A 27,656-nucleotide genomic window follows, 5' to 3' on the forward strand; every position below is an offset into this window, starting at 1 on the left:
TTGCGGCTTAGGTGGTGTTGTGGTAATGCTGTAGTGGGGCTGGGGTGGAAGGGACGCGCCTTGTAAGAAAAGCTGCGAGGTCGAGTGAGTTCACAAATGCTAACAGCAGAAACCATGCTAGCATCGGAAACCTGGGCATCTGTGTGTGAAATTTGCTTATTAAACATAAAACAGGAGAACCACGTGGGTGGGGGCACGTGCGGTGGGGCGAAGCAAACACGCACCACAGCTGTGCAATGGAGTGAAAGGAAGCACGCACCACAGCTGTGCAATGTGCAATGAGGTGAAAGGAAGCATGCACCACAGCTGTGCACTGAGGTGAAAGGAGGCACACACCACATATCTGCACTGTGCAGTGTTGTGAAAGGAAGCACACACCACTACTGTGCAGTGGGGTGAAAGGAAGCACGCACCACATCTGTGTACTGTGCTATGGGGGAAATGGAGCACACACCACAGCTGTGCACTGTGCAGAGATATCAAAGGTAGCACACACCACAGCTGCGCAGAGGTGTGAAAGGAAGCGCGCACCACAGTGCTGAAAAACTTGAATGTTAAAAGGTGAGGTCAATTTTTAAGCTGTGTACTGTGCAATGGGGGAAAGGAAGCACGCACCACAGCTGTACACTGTGCAGAGATGTGAAAGGTAGCACACACCACAGCTAAGCAGAGGCATTATTTAGCACCCGGTGCCAGGAAGCATTCACAAAAAGCAAGTGCTAATAATTAAGTGCTCATGTGCGTACAGGCAGAAACCGGCTCAAATTATCCCCCCAGCAAGGACCTACCTTGCGCCTTTGGATCAAGTGAGCACCAAAAGCAATGTGTACTGTGCAATGGGGGGAAAGGAAGCACGCACCACAGCTGTGCACTATGCAGAGATGTCAAGGGTGGCACAGCTGCGCGGAGAGGTGAAAGGAAACGCGCACCACAGTGATGAAAAAAACGCTAATGTTAAAAGGTGCGGTCAATTTTTAAGATGGTACTGGAAAAGAGGAGACTATAGAGGCCAACTACAGAGTACAGCAAATGTCTTGACAATAACATACTAATACAAATATAACGGTGCAGGAAGAGGGTGCTGACATAGAAGAAATGCGAGGGTTGGTAAAAGATGCGCACACTCTTGTCTCTTGGCTGGGGTGGGGGGTTGACGCGCTTGTTAGGAAAGCTGCAAGGTCTTGAAATTAAACATGATCCACAACAGATGGCACACTGCACGCCGCTACTCGCTCCTGACAGCTAAACGCTGTGAGAGTAAACATTTTCAGAAAAGGTGGGACATGCACCCGCCTTTGGCCAACTGCGTGCTTTCATTTTTGAAAGCCACATGTAAAGGTCAATAGCATGTGTGGAAAATCGAACACCACACGCATAAGTTTGCAGAAAGTCTAAAGTGATTCCTAGAGGCCTTCTCCTAGGGCAGCGCATACACGCTGCGCTAGGCTCGACCTAATGATGTAATCGAAGGACAGACTAAGTATAAGTATTTAAGAGTTGTTCAAATATTTCTATTGTCTAATGGCTCTACAGTAAAGGTTTCTAAAATCCAATCAGAATTAAACCACTTTTTCATTTGATCCAGAATAAACAACTGACATTTTTGTTACAAACATTCAGACTTCTCATCCTCATTTTCTTAATGCCAATATTTCTGTGGCAAGTTACAATAAAGAATCAAATGAATGCCTCAGGATTGGAGAGGGTGCGCGTAAAATAGTGCCACGTTTCTACTCAGCTCAATGGTGTTTCAAGATACAGGTGCTACAACAGAAATCCTTTGCCCGGTTTGAGAAATTGTCAGATCATGATTTTAAGAGATCCCACAGTGTATCTAACTGAGAACGACCACAGCTAGGCTGTATGCGTGCAAGAGGGTTGTTGGGGTGGCGGTGGGGTGGGAGGTTCGTACTCTCACTTGATAGAGCTGATTTTTAAAATGTTATATAACAATCAAACACTCCACACAACCCCAGCTTTCAACAAACGTAGTACAGGCCAAGCCAACTAGCAGTAACTGAGGAACAAAATCCTTGCCTGGTCTGAGAAACAGCAAGACAATGATTTTAAGATATCCCCTAGTGTATTAAAACTGAGAATGATCATGAATTAGCAGTATGAATGCAGGTAATTTGTGGGGATGGAAGGTTCATACTGTCACTTGATAGAGCTAATTTTCACATTTTTACATATCAGTCAAAAACTCCCCCTGTGGGGGGGAGGAGCTTCGCGGGCAACCAAGATGGCCGCGTAAGCTCGGAGCTCCGCGGACCTTCCGATCTTCCTCATATATCCTGTCTGAAATCCTGATCCACAAGGGTGGATTCTTATTGCTGGTGGTCTACTGAGGCGGGAGCTGCCTTCCGCCTTCGAATCGGTGGTTCCTACGCTGAGCTACGTCGAGTTGAACTCCGTGCCAGGGCTGTGCCATTGTCTCTCCGGACTCCGCCACTCCGCACGATTGGACTGCGTAGTGACTGCCTGCTGTCCCTACTGGCGGAGTGCTAGTGCCTACAGTTCGTTCTTTCATCGGCCTGGTCTACCTGTCTAGCTCGGATTTTCTTCTTGGCTCGTTGGGCTCGGGCTTGGCTGGTGCAGCCCTTTGTCCTCATCGGAACCAACATGGCGGGCAGAGGGGACCCCGACAAGACGTCGAACAAAGGCGTCCGCGGGAAAGCACAGTCACAACAGAGTAGAATTGAGCGATATGTCCAGCCGAAGACGCCGCCTGCCACGGGATCTTCTGCCAAGAGCCTTCCATCTGCGGGCTCACCTGACGGCTCTGAGCCTACTCTGAGCGACATCATGGGAGCCATTACCAGTTTTCGGGCTGACATGCAGCAGCAACATGAGATCTTGACCCACAAGGTGGACACTATGGCTGTTGATCTGACTCTCATTAGAGCCGACCTGGGCAAGACTAATGATCGAGTGAAGACACTGGACATTAAGACCTCCAGCCTGACGGCTGACGTCTCGGACCTGCAAACTGAGGTCCGGAACCTGCGGATGACTGCGGACCAATTCTCGAGGAGGCTGGAGGACTTTGAGGGACGTGCCAGGCGACAGAACGTCCGCATTGTCGGTGTTCCGGAGGGGTCGGAGGAAGCGGCGACGGACCTCTTTGTGGAGGACCTGATACAGACCCATTTGGCACCGTCTGGTCTTAGTAACTTTTTCTCTGTGGAGCGTGCCCATCGGGTGCCGGGCGGCCCGCCGAAGTCGGGTGTGGCGCCTAGACCCATTGTAGCACGGCTTCTCAACTTTCGGGACCGAGATGCGGTCCTGCAGGCGTCCAGACGGCATGGACCGCTTAAGTACCAGAACGCTGAAATACACTTCTACCCGGACTTTACCAGGGCTGTTCAGCGACAGCGCCAGAGCTATGCGGGCGTAAAGCGGCGACTGCGAGATATGGGATATAAGTACTCTATGATGTTCCCTGCCAAACTCCGGATTGAGCATGAGGGCCGTGCCCTATTCTTTGACTTCGCCGAGAATGTGAGTGAATGGTTGGACACTTTGTCGCCGCGTCGGGACGCTCAAGATGAACAAGATGGAGGTGCGGCTGGTGGCTCGGATCTATGAGACTTGGCTCTACTGTGTAACACTGGCGTTTGGTGACCCCGCTTCATGAGGCTGTCGGTATTGTTTTCAAGTGACCCTGCTGACTTTCCTGTCGTTACATGGAGGGTGGCGGGAGGTGTTCGTGGAGATTCCTTACTCCTCTGGGACTTTTTGTAGAGTAGTTTATGGGGCGACAGGCACACTGCTGGTTGGGGGGGCTTTTTAGTCTGATGCAGGGGTGCAGGGTGGGGGGTGCAATTATACAAGTTTATTTGTTTGTTCGTTCTTTCTCTTTTCTTTCCTCTAGGCAATGGATCATGTTTACTGCTGTTTTTCACTTGATGGTTGGGTTGGCTGGGGCTGGATGGGACGGGATGCGGGACGATGGGGGGTAGGAAATTAAAAGTGATCAGTTGGAATGTTAATGGGTTGGGTGACCGTGTTAAGAGAGGGGTGGTGATTCAACTGCTTAAGAGACATATGCCCGATATTGTGCTCCTACAAGAGACGCATTTGATTGGAAATTCTTGCAAAGCTCTTAATCGTAAAGGCTACAAGATGGTTGCCCACTCTGGGTTCTCTTCGGGCTCCCGGGGGGCGGGAATCCTGGTGCGCGCGTCCCTTCCCCTTGAGATAGACGTCACTGTGATTGATGAGAGGGGGCGCTACGCTGCAGTGGCGGGGAGATGGGAAGGGCGTTCCCTCGCGCTACTTTCGGTTTATGTTCCCCCAGGCCTACAATCCAGTACTTTCCAGGACCTTGGTGGCGCCATTTTGTCCTTGCCTGATGGTCTATTGATAATGGGGGGTGACTTCAACTCAGTCTGCTCTGGCTCCCTGAACCGCCAACCGCCGAGAGATCTTCGCAGTTCCCAACTGTGGTTGCCTCCCTTTCTTGACTCCATGGGTTTGGTGGACAGTTGGTGACTTTTACATCCCGCGCTCCGCCATTTCTCCTTCCTTTCGAGTGCCCATGGTAGTCTCTCCCGTATAGACTACGTTTTTACCTTGGCTGCACATGCGTCTGCCGTGTCTGAGGCCCGTTTTTTGTCACGGGGTATTTCCGACCACTCCCCGTTGTGGGTCTCGTTTGATTTTAACATCGTCCTGTCTGACCGGCCGGTGGCGGTTAACCCATGGTATTTCCGTAATCTCAAGACTCGTGCACTCCTTGCTAAGGCCATCGACCTCTACTTCTCGGAGAATGTGGGCTCGGTTGGCTCGGCTATTACCCTGTGGGAGGCATTCAAGACTGTGTTACGGGGTGAGGCTCTTGCTCTCATTTCAGAGGCCAGGCGGGTTAGAGATACCGACCTCACGTGTATTGAAGACGAGGTTTTGCGCCTCGAGTCCCGACTGGGGCCTGAGCCCGATCCCTCTCTTTTACATGCTCTTTCCCTTAAACAGACGGAATACCATGATCTTGCCACGAATGCTGCCCTTACCCTGGCCAAGTAACAGCAAGGTCGTATCTACGACGTTGGGGATAAAGCTGGGAAGCTGCTGGCTTGGCTGGACAGGCGCGAGATGGCTAGCCGCGTGGTGCCTGAGATCTTGGGCGATGACGGGGTCGCCGTCACGGACCCAAGTGCTATTGCCGAGTCCTTTGCTGATTATTTCCGGGGTGTCTACACTTCCAACTCAGACCGCTCCGAGGCTGACTCGGCTGCGTTCCTCTCAACGATTGACCTTCCCTGTCTTTCTGAAGAGGACCGTGCCGACTTGGATCGAGACATATCCGCTGACGAGATCGCCTTGGCGATCCGTGCACTAAGGTCGGGTAAAGCGACTGGCCCCAATGGTATTCCGGTCGAGTTATACAAAATTCGACCGGATGTGGTATCCACGCACCTGCGGACTATGTTTTTGAAGGCACTGGACGAGGGCCTCCTCCCCATAGATCAGAGGCTGGCCACCATCGTGGTTATTCACAAAGAGGGAAAGCCAAGAGACGTGTGCCGATCCTATCGCCCTATTTCCCTCCTCAATGTGGAGCCTAAGATCCTAGCCAAACTGCTTGCTAATCGATTGGTTGGAGTCATCGGTGATTTGGTGCACCCGGACCAGTCTGGTTTCATTCCCCGCCGTAACACTGCCCTTAACCTGCGTCGGCTCCATGGTGTTATGGCCAGAGCCCACACCCTCGAGGAACCGGCGGTGCTTGCTTCTCTGGACGCCACGATGGCTTTTGACTCGCTTGAGTGGAGTTATCTATGGGCGGTGCTGGCGAAGCTTGGATTTGGACCGGTCTTTGTGAGTTGGGTGCAACTCCTTTATGCTTGCCCGCTGGCTAATGTCACAGTCAATGGCCGCGTGTCGGCGTCCTTTGCCCTTCACCGAGGTACCAGGCAGGGTTGCCCCCTGTCACCTCTCCTGTTTGCCCTGGCTCTTGAGCCGCTCGCGGCCATGCTACGTACACACCCAGACTCACATGGCATAACCTGGGCCCCGGGCTTTGAAGATAGAGTTTCCCTGTACGCAGATGATATTCTGCTCTACCTTACTTCTCCCTGCAAGTCGCTCATTGTGGCATGCGACGTGCTCAGGCTTTTTGGACGCCACTCTGGCCTGGTCATCAATTGGGCCAAGTCTTCTCTTTACATTCTAAAGGGGGACACACCGCGCCTCCCTAGAGGCTGCAATATCCAGATGGCCGGACAGGGCTTTAAGTACCTGGGAATATACATCTCTGGTAGTTCTAAGGCGCGATACGACCACAATCTGCTCCCCCCTCTCCAGCGACTGCGGAGAGACGTGGATAGTTGGCGCAGGCTCCCGCTCTCTCTCCTGGGCCGGGCAGCATTGTTCAAAATGATGTCCCTGCCCAGGTTCCTCTATGCCTTGCAGAACACTCAGGACCCGGTCCCGGCCCGCTATTTTCGGGAGATTGAGAGTTTGCAACGGGCCTTGCTCTGGGATGGTCGTCCCCGTGTCGCCATCCAGAAGCTCACGTTGCCGTGGTACGACGGAGGCATAGCCCTCCCGGATGTACGTCGGTACTATTGGTCCTCTCAGCTCACTGCTATCAACCACGGCTTTTATGGCCCTACTGATAGCCCAGGCTACGCAATGGACAGGTGGCTCTTACGCGGTAGCAACTACTATCGTGCCCTGTATTCTAGATCCTTTGATCGGCGCCTGTCAGGCCCGACTAAGGCGGCGGTTCACGTTTGGCGGACGATCACTAAGGCGCAGGGTTGGCAGGGCAGACTGACTAGGTTTACCCCACTGTACGACTCTGATATCTTGGGCAGGCTGTGGCACACCAAGGGCTTCGACAAATGGGATCTCATAGGCATCTCCAGGGTGGACGATATGGTTATTAAGGGCGAAGTCAAGACCTTTCCTCAACTGCAGGCCGAATACCGTTTGGGCGATTCCGAGTTTTTCCGTTACGCCCAACTGAGACACGCGTTGCTCTCTGCCAAGCCGACGGAGGGAGAGATCCCCGAAAGCTCCCCCTTAGAGGACAGGATACTGGATGGCCATATGCCTGACAGTGCTATTTCCCTGTCCTATAAGAAATTGATTAATGTTCGAACTGATCTCCTCCTGTGCTTGCGAGACCAATGGACGGCGGACGGCCTGGAACTTGACGATGAGGACTGGCAGAGTGCAGTGTCCTCCCCTAAGGAGGTCGCTATCTCCTCACGTCTCCGACTGGTGCAATTCAAAATCCTTCACCGGGTGTATGTCACCGGCCCTCGGCTCTTGCATATGGGATTCTCGCCAGATGGCCTTTGTCGTCGAGGTTGTGGTGCTCTCGCAACCTTTTTACATATTCTGTGGGAATGCCCCGTCATTGCCCCCTATTGGGCGAGAGTGCACCGGATTATGGGAGAGGTGACTGGTGTGGTGTTGGCTGCAGAGGCGCGGAGATGTCTCCTTAACGTTTGGGAACCGTCTGATCACAACACGGCGCAGACTCGTTGGGTGACACTGGGCAATATGGTTGCCAAGCGTGATATTGCTCGAAAGTGGGGTGCTGCTACGGCCCCCCTGGTGGTACAATGGAAAGCCAACATGGACTGGTGCATGTTCCGAGAAAAGACGGTCTATGTAGCCAGGGGGAGGCCTCAGACATGGAATAAAGTGTGGGGGGCATGGAATGCGTACAGGGGCGATGTGTGCCTGCCGCCGGAACCTGTCCCTCTGGACGAACACTTATCACCGTAGCCTGTGACACCAACTGTTTTATGCTGTTTGTATTTCTCCTGCTTTTTCCTCCCCCCCCCTTCCTATCCTACCACTCATTCTTTTTATTGATTCTCTACCTGTCCTCCTCTGCCTTTTGCCGACTCCTTGACGTCTCTACTGCTCCATTGCCACTCTCACGCGCCTCTTGGCGTTTCTTTTCTTGGTTTAGTTCTCTTTCTTAAAAAACAAAAAACAACCTGCAATGTTCTGATGTGAATCACCTTGCACTTTTCTCCTCCTGATTCTATGCTGCCTTGCCTCCGGGATGTTAGGCTGAATAGCTGTGTGCTCTTTTGTAATAAAGGTTTTAAAAATTAAAAAAAAAAAAAAAAAAACTCCCCCTGCTTTCAGTAGTGGCAACTGAGAAACTAAATGTCATTGCCAAAGTGGAGCAATTTAAGTGACCATCTGATTTTTACCAATGCAAGACATGATGGCGTCCTCAACAGTTATTGTCCTGGAATACAGACAGATGGTGTAAGTTTTAGCTAGGCCTACTAATGTGTCTATATATATGATAATCCTGTTATTAGAACAGAATATCCTACTTTGGGTCATATGTGTTCCTATGCAAAAGCTATATACACACACCTGACTATCATATATGTTGTATTGGCAAAGCTCTAAGGGAAAGCAGGTTCCACTTTGCCTACTATACACCCACACTGATGTGTGCACACAAACATCAGGAAACACATTTCTAAAAAAAATAGTTTTTTTTTTTTTTTTATTGAGCAGAGCAGAGGTCAGTGCAAGAAATACAAAAAAGTACCTATTTAACAAACATACTTCAGCAGGGATTATTATACACATCATCAGAATAAAATCAGAATAAAATCAAGCACATGAGAAGAAACACAGCTAAAACCAAAGAACCAAGAACATTCAATTTCAGTTACACTTAAACAGTTTAGCAGCTTCAATAATTGACACACGGCTAGTGCAAAAAACTGAATACTCTCCTCCAATTGAACCTTTAACCTAAAGTGCTAAAGTGCTCAAGTGCTAAAGTGCATAAGTACTAAAAATCTTTATAGTGCAATCGTGCCGTATAATTTTTTATTAAAGTGCTATTTTTTTTTTTTTCGGTAAATAGTATTCGTTTCTATACCTCAGACCCTGTGTGTTCTTAGTATATTCTCGTGTGAAATGCTATGAGGTGGTGGTAGATGCACAAATAGGAAAATATTTCCAAATATTCATAAATTTTCTCGTGGACCCTACTCTTTTAGCATACGCCTCTTCAAATCTTTTCGTCCGTCGCATTTTATTTACCCATTTAAAATAAGATGGTACCTCCTCTGACCTCCAGTTTTGAAGGATTAGAGAACGGGCGACTAAAGTGCAGATTGCAGTGAAAGTTACTTCTGCACTGAGCAAATCCCTTCTCTTTGTTGAAATGCCAAACAAGGCTATTTCGGCTTCGGGTTCAATTACTTTATTTATGGCCCTGCTGATTGAAGAAAAGATCTTACACCAAAAATCGAACAGCTTTGGGCATGTGTAAAAAATGTGCAACCAATCACCCCCCTCATGAAGCTGACATCTAAAGCATTTGTTTTCTACTCCCAAAAAGCGTTTGCTTAATGCTTTAGGAGTGAGGTACGCCAGCCAACAGGATAGGAACGACATTCTTTTAAAATTGGCCGCTCTGAGAGACTTACGACCCACTTCTGAGATCCTTTCCCACTCCTGCCACGAGAAGGAACAGTTGGTTTCCAGGGATATTTTGGCCAGGATTCCGTCGACTAAAGGAGAAGCTTCCCCCTTCCTAAGGAATTTATACCAATTCCCTAATCCTGTTAATTTTACTTTGTATAGGGCAATAGCCAGTGGCATTTCCCCTGCCGGCACATTATATTTATGTATAAAATGTATGATTTGAAAAAATTCCAAAAACCCCGTTTTTAGTTTATTATCGGACCTGGCCAGAACCTCCTGCCAAGTAATGAGCCTCCCTGAAACAAAGAAGGCCCCCAAATCCCCAAAGCCTGTCTCCATCCATTTTTGAATTTTACTTGAGTGGATTTGAAGACCGAGGCTCTTGCACTCCTCTATTCTCAAATAGCGCAAACCACCCCCCACTTCCTGATTAAGAACGGACTGTAATCTTTTTATTATATCTCTAATGGTCTTATATCTGGTCTTCTTTGGTAACTTTGCTGTTTTTAAAAATATCGGAACCTGCGAGCCTGCCTCTTCGACCATTTTTTCATAAAAAAACATGTCAGGCTGTCTACTAGGTGCCAATAAGCGAGCTGCAAGATCCAAAATTGCGGCCGTGTAGTATGTTCGTATATTTGGTAACGCTAGGCCCCCTTGTGTAGTTCCCAGCTGTAGTGTGCTTAATTTCACCCTTGCAACTTTCTTATTCCAAACAAAATCCCTGACCATTGAGTCAATTTCCCTAAAATAGCGCGAATTGATTTTTAGTGGAACATTTAAAAAAAGAAAAACCAACAAAGGAAGGATCGACATTTTAATAAGTTCGACCCTGCCAATCAAAGTTAAGGGCAGTAAAGTCCATCTTTCCAGTAGAGTTCTAATTTTATTCCGAGTTGCCAGATAGTTCAAGCTATATAGTTGATCGAATTGATTGGAGACATAAATGCCTAGGTATCTGATCGGTTCGTTATTCAGTGCTTGTAATCTTAAATTGGATGTTAAAAAATTGCAGTCCGAATTCAGTACTAGCACCTCGGTTTTATTCTGGTTGATCTTGTAACCACCAATTTGTTCAAACTGATTAAACTCTTGGAGAGCATTATCAAAATTAAATTTATCGGGATGAAGGTATAAAATAAATTAGGTTAGTGTAGCGTTTAACACATTTCAAATATATTTGTTGTTAGTTACAGCATTTTATTGAAAGAGGGGCTCAAACAAAATGACACCAAAAGAAGAACAAAATCACAATAAAATAGTTCCAGGGTAATGGTGACGTAATTTCTTGTTTCTTATGTCCTCATGGATAGAGGTAGGCTGGTTACTGAACTTGAGAACTAGATAGGTACCTGATCTCTATGCACTATAAGATTAATGCAATAATCACACAATGGTTCACATAGACAAAAAAACAATAAAATACATTCTGGTATAAAACAAAATGTGAGCTACAAAATGTGCGTGTGGGCACATATGAGAAAGCAATGTGGGAGTGAATGGATAGTTTTAAGTGAGCACCGTATTGGGGTGTAATAGACCACTGATGAATACAACCACACTTATACTGACTAATGCATGATGGTAAGCACCAATATTGTTATCATTGGCAGCAGTCAGGTTTTTGTTTTGTCTAATTTGATTAGAGTGTAACACAAGGTTTATAGGGTGATGATGAGATTAATGCAAGCATGTACGATAACAGCAGCATGTTCACAGATGTTTGATGCAAAATCTTGGTTAATGAAACTAGACCCATCCTTGTACCTCATGTTTTAAGTAAAAAAAATGTTTTTATTTTTTAGGATTTCCCCTGGAGAAGGGACTAAATTGTCCCGAAATGCATTGGGCATGAATCATTCAGGATGATTATAAGCATATTCTAGCATGACAAAGAATGCATATGTAAATTGCGTTTGTTTGTAACATTAATTTTGATGTGAATTCATGAATGTCAATTAATTTTACAGTGGTATATCATAGTTTAAAAAAAAGAGAGATTAAAGAATAATGAAGAGTATAATGATAATAATGAAGTATGATTAATATTAATGAATTATACGTCGTGAACAGTGCACTCTGCATTCAGGTTGAATAGCCTGAAAAATTATTACTGATTATTGTTGACGTATCACCACAGCATACATAGCAGGGTGGCACCATTAGTTAAATTTCAATATCGTTTTAATTCACTTTGAAAAAAGAAGTGCACCTCACACTCAAAGCATTTCAACAAAATACTTTTTCCATATGGCAGGGTAGAAAGACACAGTTGAACTGAGAACTAAATACCTTCACATACAGCAGTTGTGAGCAACAGCACAGCAACCCCTACATGCAGCAGTACATTTTGTACCGCATGCTAGACTCCTCGCTTAGGACGGAGATGAGAGTCACTACCTCAGTCAGAGTCATTAAGGGTACTTTCTCCAGTCTGGAACTTTCCACTAAAAAAATCATTGACTTCAGGTTTGTCAGTTTAATGAATTCACTGGAAGCAAAACAAAACTACAACACCCAAAATGCATGAGCCTATCATACAAAAGCCCAGGAGTGAAAATAGTGCTCATAGTGACCTGGAGAGAGTTGGTCTCACTAAATTGATACAGAGAGTCAAAGAGATGCTTCTCGCCAAAGTGGACATGTTAGAAAAGCCTTTGGTCATGTGAGATACCAATATTTTCTTTTCTAACAGAGATCACAACTAAGGCAACAATATCAGGGCTTAATTTGAGCCGGAGCTTGCCGGTGCTTAGCACCGGCACCTAATTATCAGGGTCGAGTCTACACAGTCACACTGCATTAAGTGCACCTGCGGTCCCGTCAGTAATTGATTTATGTGACTCGAGTGTGGCACTGGCAGAGAGAGCGTGTGCTGCTGCTGTACCGTACGTGCTGTGCGCTGCAGTCACTTAGTTTTAGTTACCCCGTCGTTATTGTTGCCTAAACACTTACTGTGTGTGACTGTTTAAATGGTGACGTGACGTGAGTGATTCAATTTCTCCTCCTCACTCTTTCTTCAAACTTCCGGCGGCCGGCCTTAGATCAGTGTTGCTAGCCTAGTGGAGTGGGCGGGACACTGTATAGTAGTTGTTGTTGGGCAGGGCAGGGCTTTGCCTGGGCTGGGTCTTCCTCTGGGGGTTGGGGCTGTGCGCGGCAGAGGCAGCGACGCGTGCGCAGATTTGAGTGCGCGCGCATTCGCTGGTTTAATTTTGCCTCAGCATGCCCACCCCAGCATACCCGCACCGCACCTCACCACCGAGTTTCCAACGCAGCCTTTCAAAGAAGTAGAGGTGTGGGTGTCGGCCGGGACCTGCTCCTTGGACGACGTTGAGCCTGAGTGAGGCAGGTACCGTTGGCTAGAGTGACTACTGCTGCAGAGTAGACAGTACATAACTCTGCTCAACAGGTGAGGGCGAGCGAGGCATAGCCTGGGCAGTGGGTATGCCGGCGGCCTATAAATACAGCTGCGCAGGTGAGGCAGGCCGCAGGGGGCGCCGTGATAGTGATTACTCATTACGGTTTTTGTATTTTTAATTATTATGTTGATTGTGTCTGGTCGCGTCGTGATGGCCTGGGCCCTGGGGTAGGCCGGCGCTGGCGGCTAAATCATGATTTAAATAAGCTGCGCCGGTGAGGCAGGGCAGGATTACTGTTTTTTCATCATAATGATGTTGATTGGTGACTGGTGGTGAGTGACTGTCTGGTTTGATCATGATGGCCTGGGGTAGTAGGCGGCGTATGCCGGTGGCAGCAAAATCATGATGTATTACAAAATAAGTAGAGCTGCGCAGGTGAGGCCTACTGCTGGTTTTAATAAACTGTACTTTTTTATCATTATGTTGATGCGGGGTCACTCTGATCATAGGGATGAGGTTTGCTTTGCTTTGATTTGATTATGATTATCACGATGATCATGTTGCTAGTAGTGTGCACAGTGACTGCAGGCTATTGTTGCGGCGTGGGCCGGCCCAGGGTGCCTGGATAGATAGATCAGTACTTGCCTTTATAGATTCAGTTTCGGTTCAGAGCAGGCTCCTGAAATCTGTGGGGGTTGGAGCTGTGCGTGGCAAGCAGCGTGCGCATATTTTTTCACCTTGTAATGCGTGCGCATTCACTGCTTGCAACGGTGCCACCACACCCCAGCATATACCCGCACTGGCTCAGGCAGCTCTGAGGCCCGCTCACCACAACCAGCACCGTCCTAGTCATCATGTCCCGGTGGCCAGCCAGCCCAGCCAGCCGCCGATCAAAGTAGTGGTGATCGGATCGGGTGATGATTGATTTTGTCATTTGTGCACAGTACATTAACATGGTCCAGGCTAGCCTAGTGCACAAGAACGATCAATGCGGATTGCTGTGTGATGTAAGTTTGTAAGTGCAGTCAAGTAATACTGCATAATGATAACACACACCAAAGCCACCACTGTCAAATATTTAAAAAGTACATTCGGTTTTAAGGGTTTGGCAATGGTGAAAACTTGAGTCCAAGAATTTATTAAATTATTTTACACATACAGGAAGTCCAATTTGTTCTGTACAGCAGATAAAACCCCTCAAAATAAAAGAAAAATGTGGAAAATTACAATGACCACGGTAAAGGTCTCATTTTCCTGGGGTTTTAGTTCTCCATTCATGCCACATTTTCACAAGTGGTCTCTGTTCTTCCAGATCAGCTCATGTCCATAGGTCACGTACCATATTCCAAAAATAGCTCCACCGAGACGAGATTTGCAGCTGCATGATCAAATATCCTCCAACCAAGAAATAAACCTGCAGTATCCAGTGCGATGAGGAGAGCATTCAACGCACTTCCAGCTGTGAACGTGAACATAGGAAGAATTCTTGCTAGTTTTGCTTCTGGCATCTTGGTACATACTGCTGCAAGGACTGTCGTAATGGCCCCCGACACACCAAGTGATGGACAAAATCGTCCTGTGGCCGTTTTAGCAAGGTAGCTGGCAAAACTTGAGATAACACCTGCGCTGACAAAAACACTGCCATGAACTGCTCCCTTCACAATATGGATACTATACTTGAAGAAAAACTCCACAACACATACATATTTGCTGCCATGTGAAACAGAGAGAAATGACTGAATGTTGACTGAATCATCGATAGGCAAAGAGTTTTGGAGACCGGGTTAGAAGTGAAGTATTTAATCATTGGGCGCTGCATGGACGGCACTTTCCAGAGACAGAATATTAAGACATTTGCCGCTATGATTCCTGCCGCCATCTGTTGCCCTTTAGTCAGGCTGTTCCACCACTTTTTCACCTGTTTTTATTAAATCCAATTCTTTTTTGGCATCCTGGTATCCAGCCAATCTGCCTGTACCTCATCAAACTAGCATTGGACTCTGAATTTCAGTGCTTCATACTGCCAAATAGAAGCAGAATCAAATGCACACCCTGTAAACCCACCAGTAAAAACAAAAGGTTTAAATAGGCGCTTTACTGAATTGGAGGTGGTCTGAAAGACAGTCTCCTGCAATGGTGGCTTCTCAGGATTTTGCTCTTCAACATTTTTGCGTGCTTTCCGAAATCCATGTCTTTGCTGTGTGAATAATGTAAACCTGTGTCCGTAGTTCCGTGTCTGTGTCAGGCTGTCCTGAATCCAGCCTCGTGCTCTGCAGCTCCTCAGTACCAAAGTCCCACAGGCCATTCCTCAGGACTTCTCTCACATTGACTTCGGTTTTAATTCACAGGACTCCTTCACAGTTGCACTGCAGACTGGAGCACGTCCCAATTTTCTGTGCAGTATCTCACCTTGAGTCAGTTAGATACACTCACTAACTTTTTGTTGTAACAAATTGGTTGTGCAAGAACCAAAATTGAAAGCGATAGGGGTGCTGGTGCGACCGATAATAGCAGCATGATGTTCGCTTGAAGGTACCGACCAGCGACATTGCGTAACACCGAGGCCGCTGTTACATGCTGAAATAGTTACACACAATGGTTGCGGAGTGCTAACAGCACTTCTTGTGAGGGGAGCTCTTTTACTGTACAGTGTCAGAATGATACAACACAAGAGAGTCAATATCTCATGTGAGTGACACTGGAGACTCTAGGTAAACAATGACCTGTCGATCAAAGCAATGAGCATATTTAATATAACACTATGGGGGTAGGGGTGTCAGTTTGCCACTATATCCTTTTTGTAAAAGCAGCTGCTGCTGAGTTCCTGGGCTCCAGTAATATTCAGGCATAAATTAAATTGTCAAGATAACTCTGGTGATTAATCGTCTACCTGGAGAGAGCCAGGAGCTTTGTCTAGGTGAAGCTGTGACTGCTTCAAATGTGGTACAGGGTTATATACCTGCTGCAAAGAACGTTTACCATGCAGATCAAAAAAGTGCATATAATGTAAAATAGGTCAGTGTGTTACTGCTTCTGTCGGAGAGATCCTTTTGTTATTTGCAGTTTGCAAGTTAAAATCCTATCATAGAACAGCAAGCTATTAACTAGTCTGTCTGTCATCAAGGAGATGCATGCAAACAGCAAGTTATATATTAGAGCTAAATGTTTTGTTGGGCAATCTTTCATTATCCTAATCTTGCAAAAGGGTCTAATGTGGGTAGAAATCAATTCTTATTGAAGAGAACCGCTAACAATGCTGTTATGTTTTAAATTCTAAATTTGCCCTTTTCCAGACTTTGAACTCTTAAAGTATATTGCCTACAATGACAATCATGGATGACATGTGGCTCCTATACCTTGTAGTCCTGTCTGATGTAACATTCCCTATATACTGATTTACACACGTAGGATTGTATCTATGCAATGTGTGAATGATGCAAAGTGCTCAGACACCTTACACTGGTATGAGAGGCGCTATTAAAATACATTAATATAAGACAGTGGTTATGGAGACTTGAAGCCAAGGGCAGTGTTAAAGGGTGGTTCCAGCACCACTGGCTTGGGTGCCTTTCTTTGACATTTTCATGCTTTCTTGCTTGAGTGCCTTTGTGTGATGCTTCTATGCTTTCTGGCCTGGTTGGGTGACTTTGTGTGACGTTTCTATGATTTCTGGCCTGGGTGCCGTGACGTTTCCATTAGTGATTTTAGCTAATTTATTCCAAAATTGTGCTTTAAATGCACTTTTGAGTTTATCTTTTTCAAAATGTTCACAGGGCAGGGGAACCTCCTATCAAAGCCTTACTATGAGGAAAGCTCCCTTACTGAAATTCAAATCAACCAGGTATATATTACCTCTGACTTGTAGCAGTGCCAGTTGAAGGCGTGGGTGGAGCTAATATAGTAAGTGGGTGGAGCCAGTGGAGGAAGTGGGAGAAAAGTAGGTGTGGCCTCTGACAAACATTTGAGCACCTGCACTTCATATTTTACAAATTAAGTGTCCAACACTAGAGATTGCCTCTTTGTTAAAGTGGGGAACATCCTTTACAACGCGGATGTTACACTGCAGTTCCCTTATGACGCAACTTTTACAACGCAAGTTGTAACAACGAATTGCGCTGGGGGGGCGCTCCAGGATAGTAAATAGTTTAATTTACTATCCAACTCCTTCCCTACTATCCACGGTGACTGGAGTTGGAATAGTAAATTAAACTATTCACTATCCAGCCCCCAACAACGCAAGTCGTGGTAACGACTTGCGTTGTAAAACATGCGTCGTAAAGTACTGTGACGTAAAACATCGCGTTGTAACGACATACATCCTGTTAAAGTATATCACTTTTATCAAGATGATATGCTAAGTGGTCTATTGCTGTTGGGGATAGGTTTGAACCCTAAATAAATATACCCTTAAATAAAGAACAAAACACCATGGGAATGCATGTTATGACAGGACATTCAGAGGTTGGTCAAGAGGCCATAAGCAAGTCGCCTGCTTTGTAGGCAAGAAGAATTTGCAATTTTAGGCAAAAACAAAGTTTTGCTGCAAACTACATAGCACAACAATAACAGACTAGTTTCCTTTGAAATCTAGTAAAAATATAACAAATTGTACATCCTTGCAACTGACAATTTAAAATGTTCCAAATTTTTTTTTTAAATCTACATTTGACAATAGTCTTAAAACGTTATAAGGTAGCTGGACTGGCTGACTGTATATCATGAATAGATGGAATATGCATTTCAGTTAGGGCCAACCCTGTCTACTCTAGTGTCCTGTAATGATAATAGGACAATACAATCTAACCCACTATATTTGCTTTCACTCGTATTTTCAACAGCATTAGATAGTATCTCTTATAGCAGTGGTGGCTCCTCGCTAAGGCGAAGGAGCGTCGCCCCACTGTTTTTCACTAGTGCAAAACAGGAAAAATAAAATGATAGTAACACAATGTTATTCTCACTTTATTTTTCCGTGCAGATGTCAAATTTCGGGGGGGGGGGCAGTGCTTGGCTCACGCCACAGCCAGCAGTGGGAGAATAGGTTGGCGCACTTAAGTGTGCATGACTGATTGGGTGGCAGGCTAGGGCCGGCCAAACAGTCATGCACACTTAGCATGCTCTCCACCCAGTTGTATTGTACAGCCTGGCTGGAGAACATGCACAGGCCCCCGCTCCCTGTCTGAGCGACGAACCAGGCAGGTCAGACCAATAAGAAAGCTGCTATCATGCTAGTGACAGCAGCATAGTGATTGGCTTAGAGCCTGTGTATTTTCTGCTTCTGGGAAGAGAAGCAGAGGAGAGACGACGGAGGAGAGATGGGTGTGCAGAGGTAAGTGACCTTTTTTTTTCCATTGAAATCTACAGAAGAATAATGATTTCCTCCAGTAACTGTTCCCATCTCAATACTCTCATTACAGCATACAGAATTTCTATAACTCAAAAATCAGCAAATGATGTTATACGCATACATGAACAGACTGTGTAATAAACATTTTCTTTAAGCACTAATACGTTATATTGATATATTGCGTTTAAAAGCACGGAACTAATTAACTTCTTGGTAAATCCCTAGAACAATATATTCAATGCCATCAATAAAAATATCTACAACATTAAATTTGTCATTGTTTCAAAAACTCCTCAAATTGTGACTCTGGATGGAATAAAACATTTCAGATGCAGCATTTTTGCAATTGATGAATGATGAAACACATTTATAAAGCGCCCAGATGCTTCTAGGAGTGCCCCTGCGCTAATCCAGTAGCAAGCCCAGTTACAAAGTGAATAGCCAAGTTTGTAATCACTTCCTGAAGGCAGATTCCGATGTTTCCTGCCTTAGGTGCACCGGAAGAGATTTCCATGCAGACGGCCCAAAAAAGGAAAAGGAGTGTCTGCCAATCCTTGACAATCTCCCTCTTGGCACTATAGCAATTGCAGGGGGTTTCATGATTCTATAAATTTTCACTTAAAGTGCATCAGTCATCTGTGTACCCTACTAACTGAAGCAAGAGTTTTCTCAAATTTTTTTATTTTTATTTCTGGATGGACAATGCACCTATCTGCGATACCTATAAATGCAAACGTAAATCCGTATTTGTAAAGCACGACCTTCTCACCCTTACAGGTCTCAAGGCGCTGGGGGCCGTCGTGGAAATTAAGTGAGCTATTGCTCAGAGTCACATGGTGCTGAGCTGCCGCCGGAGCCAGAGATCGAACCGTGAACCCTATATTCTGAAGTCAGCTGCCCTGGCCGCGGCACCACACCCCTCCACCAATTGTTGGCAATTCTTAAAAATATTCAGATTGTGCTTTGACTCACCCCTTAAGAGTATTTCTTTCACCTTGTGCTGATTGCTGCTTCGTGCATCATTCTGATTCCAGTGCAGCACTTGCATTGTAATCCACTAGTGTCTATTTTATATCTCCAAAGTACAGTGAATTATTATGTATTCAATTCTTTATGCTCCATAAACACAAGCATAATATACAGAAACCAATCCTTTTTTGTTTAGATGTTTCCACTGAAGAGCTTTACTTTTTTTTGCAATGTTTCAATCGGGAGTTGCATTTTCTGGAGCCCTCCAATCACACTGATAAACAAGCATTGGCCAACTCCATAGGTCTGACTTTCTTTATTCCCGTGCAGGCATGCACTAATGCTGTTTCAATATAATCACAAATTATTGAAAGAGAATATTACCGGCTCTACATTTATTTGTATTTTTTTGTAATGATAGACATGTCAAGCAATGTTGACACCTGCTACCGAGTTTAAATATAGTGCAGTACACTGAATACAATTAAGTTCCCGGAGTTGACGGCAAAAAGGACTTTGCAATACAAGATTGACTGTCGGAAACAGGGTTCTAAATACTCGCAGGTCGGTGGGGGAGGGGGCGGCTGGGGTGGGTGGGCAAGGGGGGATGGGCTTCAATTTTAGCTTTTTTACTGTAATGATTTTAAATAATTGAATGGTTAACAATAAATCAAATCACTGAATATCACACTGCCTCACAAAGTTATTAAACATGCATATTTTTTGAAGATTCTGAATGGAAGCATCACAATCAAGACATGTTTTTCTATGGCCTACATTTGTCCCGATTACAGATCTAGCTATTCCGGTGTCTTGTTTCACTCATAATGGAATCCTTCTTCCAACCTGACATTTCAGCTTTTTGGCTGCACAACTCCCAGGATTGTTTACCTTTCTAAAGTGAGGCTTTCATCCTTGTTCGGCTTCTTTGTTAGTTTGCATATAGTGTCAACTGTTCAGTTCTCCATGTTGCTCTTTGTACTTTCTCTTGCTGAAAATAGTTGAATGAATGCAACATTGGCAGCTCTCCTTACCGAAAATGTTACTTATAAATAAGATAATGAAAAAAATTGTACTTATTGTTAATCTGAAGAATAGCATAACTTCTTATGCTGAAGAAATTCTGTGTAGTAACCAACAATAGATTCAACAAGCATCGACAAAGCCAATAAGTTTTGTATACGCAAAATCTATTGGCTTTGGCAATTCTATTAGACTGCTGTCCAACATGGCTTTAAGTAAGACGATGAGAGGATGTGGCACTATGGTCAGAGCTGCCGACCTTGCTACTGGGGAACCGGTGTGAATCTCGGTGTCTGCTCAACATCCTATGATCCTGGGCAAATCACTCAATGTCCCCATGCCTAACTGTAAACAAAAACAAAAATGAAATTATACCTGTGTAATATAAGTGGTGCTCATTTAAATCCCTCAATACCTTTGATTCGAGTTTGTGCTGCATAAAAACACCCCAAGAATTAATTAAATAAAAATAGAAGGGCCCTGAATGGAGATAAAAAGGACATCAGGGAGGAGGGTGGGGGTCACAAGTGAGGTTGTGGGAGGTGGCTGAAGCAGGGGGTTGGGTAAAACAACAGACAGCAGGGAGGAGGACAAGGTGAGTTAAAAGCAGTAGGTGGTTAATTCAAAACAACGGTGGTGGGTTACCACTCTGGGGAAGATAGAAGAAAGCTGCAGATGAAGTGCACTCTAAGGGCCAGATTACAACTCGGGCAGTCGGACCACACTAGGACCACTGGCTCCACCAGAGAACCTGATAAAGTGTAGGAAGATGCACAGCTTACACCGGCGAATTCAAAAGACGAGCTCCGGACAAGACGCGAGTCACACAACCCTCAGGTTAGTCTCCATGCTCACCTTAGTACCGAACATAGCGCACAGTTATTCGTGAGCGCTAACAATATGGATCGTATTCCGTTGACGAGTGTTTACCATTTTTTTACCTCCATTTAGATTACCTCGACAAGGTTCACGACAGGCTGTAAGTGAACGGCATACTTTTTTTGTTTTACCCCGACCACGATCCCTAACTCACCTCCCCATATTATTATTCACACCAATATGCATGACACGCATGTTATAATGACTTGATAACCTAGGGAGCATAAATCGATATGATATTGTCTACCATGTTAAACGATGTAAATACTATGCAATACCATTGATCCTAATGTCCGTGTATATCATTATTTCCTAGTGTCAATTCCCTGATGAAGGGCATGCCACCTCAATGCCCAAATGCATTGGATATGCTTTTTGATAATGCCTGATTTATGAATGATTACAATCATGATGAGATGTGACAAGAAACTACATAAACAAAAATGAAAATTATGAAATAAATGAAGTATACAACGAAAATGGTTTGAAAGTGTTTTCTTCCACCAAGGAGACACGATATCAGTGAGTGCCGATAAGGGATGATACCAGAGGTCCTCTGGTTTCACTTATATAACTTGTCCACCAGAGAACCGCCATTCCCTGACGTAGGAGCGGCAGTTAGAGGCCGCAATATGCTTGGCGGGACAGCCACAGTCCCGCCAAGCACATAACGAGTTTCCTCGCCGCCAGGCTTTTCATTGCAGTTCCATGGCCATGAAAATCTGGCAGAGAGGAAACCAAGTTGGCCCTACAGGCCCGTCGTGCTTCACAAATATGTGGATGGATGCACACAGGGGAGCACACTTGCATGCAAATAGGTTCCTGCACGGCATTGACTTACGAGTTCATGCCGTGCAGGATCCTTGTGAGGCATTCGCATTCGGTGCCTTTTTGAGTTGTAATCTGGCGGGCGAGAAGTACGAGCTTTGGCAGAGCAGGGATGCAGGAGTTTGCACAGCTGCACCACCACTCCACCAAAAATCTCATAATTTGGCACTAAGTGCCCCTGTGTAATGTAAGTGGTGCCCAAGTAAAGCATTCCAATATCTTCGGGTTGAGTTTGTGCTACATCAATGCGCCCAAAAAGAAAATGCCCCCATGGAGATAAAAAGTTAAGAGGTAATGCAGTACAGAAAGACGAGGGGGTTAACACAGAAAGAGGAGACGGAGTACAAACACATGCACTCGTCTGGAGTGCGGGGAAGAAAGTAAAAAAATAGTACTTCAGAAGCACGCAGTCCGTGGAAGGACTCTGGCCCCCAGCCACTGGCTGACAGCTGGAATCTGTACTTGTTCCAAGCTCCAGGGTACAGCCAATGAAAGATGAAGTGAAACCTGGTGATGTGACCCTGATGCTTCTGACCAGTGAGAAGCAAGAAAATAAGAGTGACTGCGAGGCCTGCGAATGGTAAGTTATGGACGGCCTGTAAGTCCCTTTTAAGATTTTTTTTGTTTCAATTACAAGAGATTTCGCAGGCGTTGTGCAGGTGAAACCTAAGAACTGGTAATATTAGCCTTCAAAGATTGATATCCTGCGGTTTGTGCAAAAGCACTATTCTGCATATATCTTAAGCAAATCACCAATAAATCAACTGTTCATGCTTTCTAATGAAAACACCAATTATTCTACATACGCCCTCCAAGTATTTTTATCCTTAAAATGCCAGTAATCAGTGCAAAGTAATGCAGGACTGCATTTTCCAGTTTTCGGTTACAAGTAAAACCCAATGACGACGGCTACTGATATCCCCATTAAGTACCCATATCATAGCATTTTAGTTGAATCGTTTTGAGGCCTACATGTGACATATGGCTCTGCTCTCTGCACTGTGCAGTTATCATCTCTTCACCCCAAAATGCCTCTTACGCAGACACACTTGCTAGATGCAACAAGAGTTTGGAAGTTCTTTTTTGTACCCCTACATGGGACCACTAGAAACGCAGGGAAAATACCCATGAAAAAGGAAGCTCGCCAATCTTTGGCGAAGCACCACGAGGCTCTTTCTGCTCTGGGCTAGTTGATGGTCAGCTGTCCAAGCAAGAAATCACCAATAAGCTGTGGGCATGTCAACAGCCCCTTTTATGACCCTGTCTCCTATAGTCAGCAGAACCTACTGCTCCTTTCTTCCCCATAGGCCACTGTGACTGTAACCACTTGAAGCCTTGGGTAATTTGGTATCACAAAAGAGAGCATCCATTCCCTTTCTGGAGTGTCAAGAGTGTTGTCAGTGACATCAGCTGTTATGGGGAACAAATAGTAGCCTAAAGCCTGTCCCAGCTACAGTCGGATCAATGTTACGCACCAAGTCCTGCCTTGGTTCTGCCACTGGCTGAACCAAATTTTGAATTAAGAACCAAATTAGGCAACCACGATACAGTGGACGCGCCTCGCTGCAATGCTGTGCTATGGATTGGCTCGACCAGAGCACTTTCCTGCTCTTGCAAGTATGACTAGAGCTGGGCAGGCATTAAGAACATAATCTGGGATACTTTGTAATGGCACCTAGACTGTCTAGGATCAGAAGCAAGAACATTGGGAGGTGAGAAATGTGGGAGGAAGCATTACTTATTAAATTAAGATTCTCAACTTGGCCCTGGTCCACAATATATGAAGCTGTAAACTTGCACTGTGGATGAAGAGTGCAAACTCTTCATTTAACTCAGCTGGTAGGGTGAGGGGGAGGGGATGGCGGGCTAGGGAGCGGGGTAGGGAGAAGGGATGGAAGGCTGGAGAGCAGGGGATTTGAAGCTCCAGAGAGGACATGGACTACCAGTAGTGACACGCTGGGCATAGCAGAACGCTCATTTCTTACATAGGCCAAAGCCTTACAGAAGTCTTCAACATGCATGGTTTTCATAAGCTATTGATATGTTTGACCCGCAAACCATTTTTGTTTTACTTGGGTAAGTGGCAGCTTTTTTATTTTTTATTCAAACAATCACACTACTTTTGGGGGTTCTTTAACTTATCATGACTGGTAAAGCCAAGAAGACAGGCCCAAAGCTGAATTCAGCCAATGTTAAATGCAGTTGGAATACAATTGTGTCTTAAGAATATATCTAAATCACAAATGATAGAAAGTAAAGACAATGCCAGGAGGAATCATGTTGTACAGAAAAGGAGACAGTTCCTAGAAATGTAAGATTCATGTACACTGTCAGCAGACAGAGGAAACAGCTATCAAACTCACTGGATGACTGAAGACTGCACATAGAAATTCACTGCAGAGGACTGTCTCTCAATTGGGTAGTGCACAATGCTGTCAGTCTATAAAGCAGAAGTGTTGAAGCATAGAATGATGGGAGCTGAGGACAATGCAGTCAGCTGCATTCAGCACCATACATTTAATTAATCCTAGAAGTAAAAGAGTGTAGCAATCCAGATGTGATCTCACAAAGGCAGATAAGACCACAAGATCAAAGGAATCCGGGTAGAATTTTCTTTCAGTCTTAATTTGTAAGAAGAAAAAAACACAGCCACTACTGGAAATTAAGTGAAGATTGGAATCTAGCGTGACACACAAACAAACTGTGTGGCAAATGGTGTAAATCTCTATTTATACCTATTTTGCTAAGTTGATTAAAAACACACAATTCCAGTGTCTTTCTGTTCTCGTCCCTTATGAAGATATCGAGCTTGTGCTCTTAAAGGTTCATAAATGAGCTAACGGTTCACTATTAACAATTCAGAATCTCCATTTCTAAGTATGCACTGAATATAAAACGTCCTGTCCATGGATTGTGTCAGGATCGTGATCTCAAGAAAACATTGCCACAGAATTTCCAAACACTAAAACCAAAGCCAGACTGTGAGATCCGGTCTTATGGCATACATAGTATCGTCATATGCTAATCACATCAACATTCTAGTATCACAATGTTAGCAACTATATGATGCAAATATTCGTGCAAATTGCTACTGTGGAAGGTTTGTACTGCTTTCGGACAAAAAATGTCGGGTGTAAGTGCCAATCCAGCATTGGTTACAGTTTGGCACTTTAAGGAACCATTTTCTGAAAAATAGCTACATTAGCATGCAATTTATTATCTCAACGATTTCTTAGATACAACTTTAGCATTCCCCCTATCTGTCTAAGGCAGATTGTAATAAGATAATGCAACACTGCAACAAAGTGTCGAATTCATGCTATAATGAAACATATGTAGTGAAAGTGGGATTTTATTTGGCAAATGTAAATTAAAATTTCTAAAGTACACTGTATAGTCTGGAAGCACGGTCTGTATTATTTAATTTTCTGAAAAAAAGAGAACCTTGCTAATGGGCTCACACTGAGGCTGGGGCAGCCCTCCGTTGGAGTGTCGCCCCACTTAAATTCCCCCCAAATGCCCCCTGTGGTGAAAAATTCAACAGTAATTTTTTACCATTGTATTTTTCGTCCCCGTCCCGAACAGATCGTTTGGACGGGGCGGGGCCATTGCTCAGGGACAGCAGCAGGGAGGCGGGTGGGCTGGCTATGCACTTTCCAAAGTGTGCATGTCTTTTTGGCTGGCCGTCTTGCGATGGCCAGCCAGACATGCACAATCAGAAGCCTCTAACACAGAGGTCTTCAATCTGTGGGGCGCGACCCCCAGGGGGGTCGTGGAGTCCTTGGAAGGGGGTAGTAGATTCTGCAGAGTGCAGTTCCAGGCATTGGGCTGATCTAGGGTGCTCATGGCGGAGGCCTAATTCACACCGAGGTGTGAAAAACATCAACGCCTCATTAACAAGTTAAAAGGTCTTTTAAATCAAGTACTGGGTGTGGCTGTGTGTGTGTGTCCCTGAAGCCGTTTCGAGCTGGAGGAGGAGGGGAAGTAGGGGGGGGGACGGAGGGGGATGGATGAGCAGGCTTTAGTATAGCCCTTTGAGGTCAATGGATATTGCGCGGCTGGAGCTGTGGGTCCCATCCCCCGCCCCCAGCAGGGAGGCACAGAGATGCCTTCCCATGAGAGAGGCACAGAAAAGGTGTGTGAATGAATGATGGGTGGATGGATGGATGTAAGGATGAAGGATGGATGGATGTGTGAAAAGGTGGGTGGATGAAAGATGAATGGATGGATGAAAGGATGGATGGATGAAAGGGTAGATGGATGAAGCATGTATGGATGGATGGGTGTGTGAAAATATGGGTGGATGAATGATGGGTGAATGGATGGATGAAAGGGTGGATGCATGAAGGATGAATGGATGGATGAAAGGATGGATGAAAGGGTAGATGGATGAAGGATGTATGGACGGATGGGTGTGTGAAAATATGGGTGGATGAATGATGGGTGAATGGATGGATGAAAGGGTGGATGGATGAAGGATGAATGGATGGATGAAAGGATGGATGGATGAAAGGGTAGATGGATGAAGGATGTATGGATGGATGGATGTGTGAAAAGGTGGGTGGATGAATGATGGATGGATGTATGGAAGGGTAGATGGGTAAAGGATGGATGTATGGATGGAAAGATGAAAGGGTGGATGGATGAAGCATGGATAGAAGGATGAAAGAATGGATGGATGTGTGAAAGTGTGGGTGGATTAATGATGGATGGATGTGATGAGGTCTAACAGGCGCATTTATGGTTGTCAAAAGATGTTGATGAGGAGTACCAGTTTCTATAAACTTTTGTCGGAAGGGGGTCCTTACCCCTAATAAGGTTTTACAAGGGGGTCTCGGCATCAAAAAGTTTGAAGACCTCTGCTCTAACACCTGAAGACGGCTGGGTTAGAGGAAGTGCAGGCCTCCAGGGAGCAGTTTAGCACTGAGTGAGGCCGCTTCCTTTTATCAGGGCACTGGTCTCACAGCATGAGAGCAGCACCAGTATTGGTTAAGGGAGTTGCAGCATCCAGTTAACTGTGAGCGTCGGCGAAAGAGCTCCAGACCCGAACACTTTGTTCGGTAAGTCCTTTTAATTTAATTTTGCACTCATGTCCAACGGCCACTCCCGGTAGATACCAGCTGCCATTGCGCTGATGTTGTCTATTTTTTTATTTCTATACATTGCTACACATTATCGAGTTTATTAGCCAAATCAGTAATAAAGGTAGCACAATGCTTATTGAGTCACATTAAAAAAGAGACTGTTCTAAATCTTCTCTTAGAAAAAAAATTACTACAAGCCTGATTTACAGTTGGGCGGTCGAGTTACTCTTTCAAAAGTGGTGGATATCCCATCCGCCTTATTACAAGAGTATTATAGACTATGGCAGTCCTAGTACCAATCACGTTTGTAATGAATTAACACGTTCAGCAAACTCTAAATCAGGCCGTGGGCATTCCAAACACTCTTCACTGTAAAGAATGGTGGGCACGCATTTCTAAATCTGACTGGAGTAGCACATATATTAAGTCACAGCCAAACACGTTTTATGTTGTCTACTGTTCAGTATGCCCCACACGGACGTCAGTAAATATCAACAGGGAAGTTTTCCGCCTTGAGGTTCTTAATGGTGTCACAAATGATGCGAGCAAAGCTAAAGTTGTCTATTTGACTCAGAGCTCAGGTGTGGGAACCACCACCTTGTTCATTCATAGGTTATGCTAAACAATTGTATGTTGTGTATGGCACTCCCACCTCCCTTCCTCGTCCTCTGCCACCCCTACTGTTCTCATGGCCAAGCAACACAAAGGGAGGAGAGGTAATACAAGACAGCTAAAAATGAA

General features: G+C 45.3%; 1 protein-coding gene and 1 pseudogene across 4 annotated transcripts in view; both read right to left on the bottom strand.

Annotated features, from left to right (window-relative positions):
* Window positions 1-27,656, bottom strand: part of LOC147708614 (protein phosphatase EYA4) — a 626,113-nt gene that overhangs the window by 390,882 nt on the left and 207,575 nt on the right. The window lies entirely within an intron of this gene.
* On the bottom strand, window positions 14,032-15,090 carry LOC147708615 (presenilin-associated rhomboid-like protein, mitochondrial pseudogene; annotated as a pseudogene).

This window comes from Lissotriton vulgaris, chromosome 6 (genome assembly GCF_964263255.1).
Source record: "Lissotriton vulgaris chromosome 6, aLisVul1.2, whole genome shotgun sequence".
Classification (NCBI taxonomy): domain Eukaryota; kingdom Metazoa; phylum Chordata; class Amphibia; order Caudata; family Salamandridae; genus Lissotriton; species Lissotriton vulgaris.